The following is a 4,940-nucleotide window of genomic DNA, read 5'->3' on the forward strand; positions in this document are numbered from 1 at the left end:
TGAAAAGTGAAGTTGACCACGTCGGGATTCGAACATAGAAGTTTAAGAGCCGAAGCATTTAACGTTTAGCGATTTTTCTAACGTTCTCATAGTGTTAATAGCTCTCTGCCTTACTAACAATGATGATGATAGTAATAATAATTTTGCTACAAGGGCAGCCATTTTGGAACAAGGGGCCAATCGATTAGATTGACTCTAGTAAGCAACTGGTATTTAATTTATCGACTTCGAGATGATGAAAGGCAAAGTCGACCTCGATGAATTTGAACTTAGAACGTAACAGTAGACGAAATACCTATTTCTTTATTACCCATAAAGGGCTATACAAAGAATTTTTAAGACATCACAAAACATAAAGACGGTACGAAACGCAACAAACATACAATCGGAGAACTAAAAATTACAAAAGCGAATAATAATAGCAGAAGAAAAATAAAATGATAATATGCAAGAATGAAGAAAATGAGGCGCAATGTCCACTCGACCCCCGATGTCGGGTGGTTACATTTATCCATTTTTTCACTTTTACGTTAAACATCATGTAAACATTTTAACTGTTTTGCAACTCAAAAAATGAAGATGTAATCGAGGAGTCCCCTCCCCACGAATTTAAGGCCCTGTGCTTCGTAAGTAGATAAGATTTTTCTGCTATGACTGGACACTTCCTTGTCATTTATTGATAGTTGTAGTTGTTACGGCGGCTAACTCTCCTGTCTACGCTGGAATAGGAAAGGGGTGTGTGTCACATAACTCGCTCTCAGTAATGAAGAAGGTATAAATTTATTTGCCGACACACGAGTTATGCCTGGTGCCACCCAAGACAGACAACTTCTATAAATAGTTGAGCCACTTTTTGTTTTCTGAATTTTCTGGGCAGACAGAATGAGACTAAACTAGCATGAGCTTACCTAAGTCTCATTCACCTCCTCATTTCCGTCATTATCCCCCACCACTTGAAAAATTCATTAGAGGAGAGTTCCTTCACACACACTGTGTTTTCGGTGTGTAGCGCTCATAAATGGCTTTACTATTAAACGTATATAATGGTAATCTATAGGGTGTCCCTAAAGTCTGGATACATAGAAAATCTCATTAACTATACGTTTTTACCTATATATTTTATATATGTATATCTTATATTATATTTTACCTATATATTCTTTACCTACTATATTTTCCCCTCCATATGTTAGATATGAGAAAGAAAAAGAGAAAGAAAAAGAAGTTGAACTGGTACTTCTTAGTGGATGTGATAGATGGACATATCCAAAGGTAGCACATGTTTTTAATGCCTATCATCCCAAGACGACTCCAGCTGGTTTTTATCACGGTGGCGAAAGCGGTCAAAAAGTTTAAAGATACGGGCAGTGTCATGGACAAAACCCGTTCTGGACGAGCAAATGTATCGGATGAAACGAAAGAAACAGCTATGGCTAAAATTTTATACCTGCCCCCAAAAGTCACTTCGCATGGCATCCATGGAGCAGGGTGTTCCTCAAAAGAACCCTTAGCCGTTTCTTAAAAGAGCAAAAGTTTCCTTCTTACAACTTACAAATCTTGCATCATTTAACAGAATATGACTCAGAAAGACGACTCGAGATGTGTGAATATTTTTCCAATAAATCTTTACCGAATACTTTGTGTTCAGCGATGAAGCTTTGTTTTACGTGAGTTAAGAGGTAGAATGTTCGACACTGGTCGTAATGTAATCTGCTTTTAGCGGACCATTCCAAACAGCAAGAGCGCAAAAATTATGATATGGTGTGGTTTGTGGAAATCTCGTAAGTTCGGGGCTATTTTTATTTGATGAATATGTAACTGGTGAGATTCACCTCACCATGTTGAGAGTGCAGTTAATGCCCCAAGTTGAGAGGCTAGGTGAAGGACTTTCTGAGTACTTCGAACAGGATGGTATGAGATTGGCTAAATGACTATTTCCTTAAGTGATTTGGAAGACATGATCATGTTCACTAGACGTTAGCCCCCTTGACTTCTTTTTCTGGGGTATGCTAAAGGAGAAATTGTACTCACTGAAAATCACAGATGCAACAATGTCGACCTCGGTGGTATTTGAACTCAGAACGTTAAGGCGAAAGAAAAGCTGCCTAGCATTTTGCAGGGTGTGACAGCAATTCTTCCAGCAGCTCGCGACCTTAAAGTGTGAGATATTAAAAAAATGTAAAGGGTACTGATCTCCTTCGGTCACAAATGACAATGGGGTTGCAAGAGAAAATTAACCACCGCGGCATAAGTCTGGGCAATAGTATTTATAGACCAGCAGTCGCCCATGCATAGCAGCCTCCCCTCTCCACACAACCAATATTATCCAAGGGAAAGGTAAAGGCCGATAGAGTTTGGCACCAGTGACGTCGCAACTCATTTCTACAGCTGAGTGAACTGGTGTAAGGTGAAATAAAGTGTATTGCTCAAGAACACAACACACAACCCGGTCCAGGAATCGAGCTCACTACCTCATGTTTGTGAGCCCGACGCTCTAACCACTGAGCCATGAACCTTCACATTCAAAGATGTACATGTGTACTATTTCGGATCCCATCACTCGAAATCACAACGTACACCAATACAAAGATATGCTTTATTTTTTTTCAATTTTCTTTTTTTACATGGCTACATCAGAGTGTAAAGGACAACGCTTCCGATCCTTTTTTTGAGACATGGTTCAATTGCTTGTAATAAAGTGTACCCAACTTAAAGGGCCATATAAGGCTTTAAACCGAGTGACTGATTAACGGTAGTACCGAAGATTAGCAGCGGTTCCCTCATACAGGTTGGGATATAACTTTAACTTCCAAAGTTTCTCACACAAAGTTTTTGTAAACGACACAAGGTTTACACCAGGTGATATACAATTTGATGCGCAATGAGACCGAAACCGAAACCACATAGTTAATGTACTTGGAAAGTGAACACTTCTTTAGAGACACGCCTGCTTGGCGTTACTGTTTGTGTGCATACGCATTTATGCGTGAAAGTATGAGGATATGAGCTAGTTTTGTTGCTAAGCAAAGAATGGAACCATTCCCTTCGTTACAAACACTGTGGCTGTCCGTCAGAGCTGGTAGCGTGTAAACAAGTCAGCTGACGGAAGTCGGACCGACCTGAAGCACGCAGTTAGAGCGCATGTTGGTGTGAGAGATTGTTGCTTGAGAGGCTGGTTGTTTTTAGTGGCTGTTTACCAGTCAGTATATATACAACAAGCACGCCGCACTCTGTCTGCAAACATTACCTGCCTTATTTCCTAGCGATCAAGCTACCATGGAATGACACTGACAGGCGATCATATTTTGTTTTTTTGCTTAAAGTAAGGAACTAATATTTATTACATTTTTGAAAAGAATTATATTTATCGCTTCTGTGAATGTGTATGCATATCTGCATGTTTGTATATGGGTGTGTGCTCTTGTATATATACATATGCGTGCCGTGTGTCTGTGCGTATGCATGTACGTTTGTGTATACAAGCAACGCCTTATAATGTTTATATTATACAATCTGTAGGATTCTCGAAGCGCAAACTTATAAAGATATTCATATATACATTTAGAAAGTATATTTCTTATTACATTTTTATTCATGTAAAGAATATACATCTGTTTGTATTTACGGTTACATACATACATACATACATGTATGCATACACATAAATATACACACATACATACACACATGTGTGTGTGTGTGTGAGTGCATATATATATGTCTGTGTGTTTGTTGTATATCTATATATATATCTGTGTGTGTATATGTGTTCGTGTGAGTGTGTATAAAATTTCCTTTGAAATCCTTTAAAGCAAACGCTTATAAAAATGAAAATATCGTAACTTTAGAAACATACGATGATAAACAAAAAAATCTTAGGTGCCCAATATCTAACGCCATGTTCACGGTTGGGAGTTTTATTCAATGGAATACTCATTAACGGTTGACCTGTGGTTAAAAGCAACAGCTTCAAATGCGCACGCGCTTTCACTCATATACGCATACACGCTTTCACAAATTCTCATTCATACACTTTTAATCAAACACATACATACACACGCACACACAAGTTGTTTCATTCGCACACGTATTTCATCTCACTCCAGCACACGCTTAATAGATACATACATACATACATACATACATACACAAATATGTATATGTATATATATATATATATATATATATATATATATATATATATATATATGTATTTGTATATATGTATGTATATGTATGTATATGTATGCATATGTATATATATGTAAGTATATGTATGTTTATGTATATATATGTATGTATGCATATATATATATATATATATATATATATATATATATATATATATATATATATATATATATATATATATATATATTTATGTATATATATACATATATATGTGTATATATATATGTATATATATATACATACATATATGTGTATATATATATATATATGCATGTATATATACATATCCGTATATATATATATATATCCACACATACATATATGCATGCATATGTATGCATATCTATGTATGCCTACATAGATACACACACACACACGCATAAATACATACATACACACCAACAAACATATTATTTTAACTCATTCACAAGCATACACACTTGGTCTGTCATACACCCACCACATATACACGCACTTACTTTCTTACTCTTATTTCCACACATACACATGTTCTTTCTCTTCTGTCACATACCATCAACTCGTCAGTCGTTCACTCGTTCAATAATTTGTCTTTTTTTACTGTTTATTAGCATCAAAAAGTTTTGCTACTGCTACTATCTCGTATTGTGTGGAGACCGATCAAAACACTAGTATTATTATGAGAGGAAGATTTGCATTCATAAAAACCCAAACAACGTTTGGGATTTTACAGATGAAAAAGGTTTCGTCTTGTTTCTGCTTAACCCCAC

General features: G+C 36.3%; 1 protein-coding gene across 2 annotated transcripts in view; it reads left to right on the forward strand.

Moving 5' to 3' along the window:
- Positions 1-3,023: 3,023 nt before the first annotated feature.
- LOC106870527 (BAI1-associated protein 3) overlaps positions 3,024-4,940 on the forward strand; it is a 1,021,331-nt gene continuing 1,019,414 nt past the window's right edge. Inside the window, exon 1 of one of the 2 annotated variants that reach the window (XM_052968680.2) lies at positions 3,024-3,322. The gene's annotated coding sequence lies outside the window, so the exon portion shown is untranslated. The remainder of the gene's footprint in view (positions 3,323-4,940) is intronic. The other variant, XM_089354166.1, reaches the window with a different exon arrangement.

Source organism: Octopus bimaculoides, chromosome 6 (assembly GCF_046866305.1).
Source record: "Octopus bimaculoides isolate indiv1 chromosome 6, ASM4686630v1, whole genome shotgun sequence".
Taxonomy (NCBI): domain Eukaryota; kingdom Metazoa; phylum Mollusca; class Cephalopoda; order Octopoda; family Octopodidae; genus Octopus; species Octopus bimaculoides.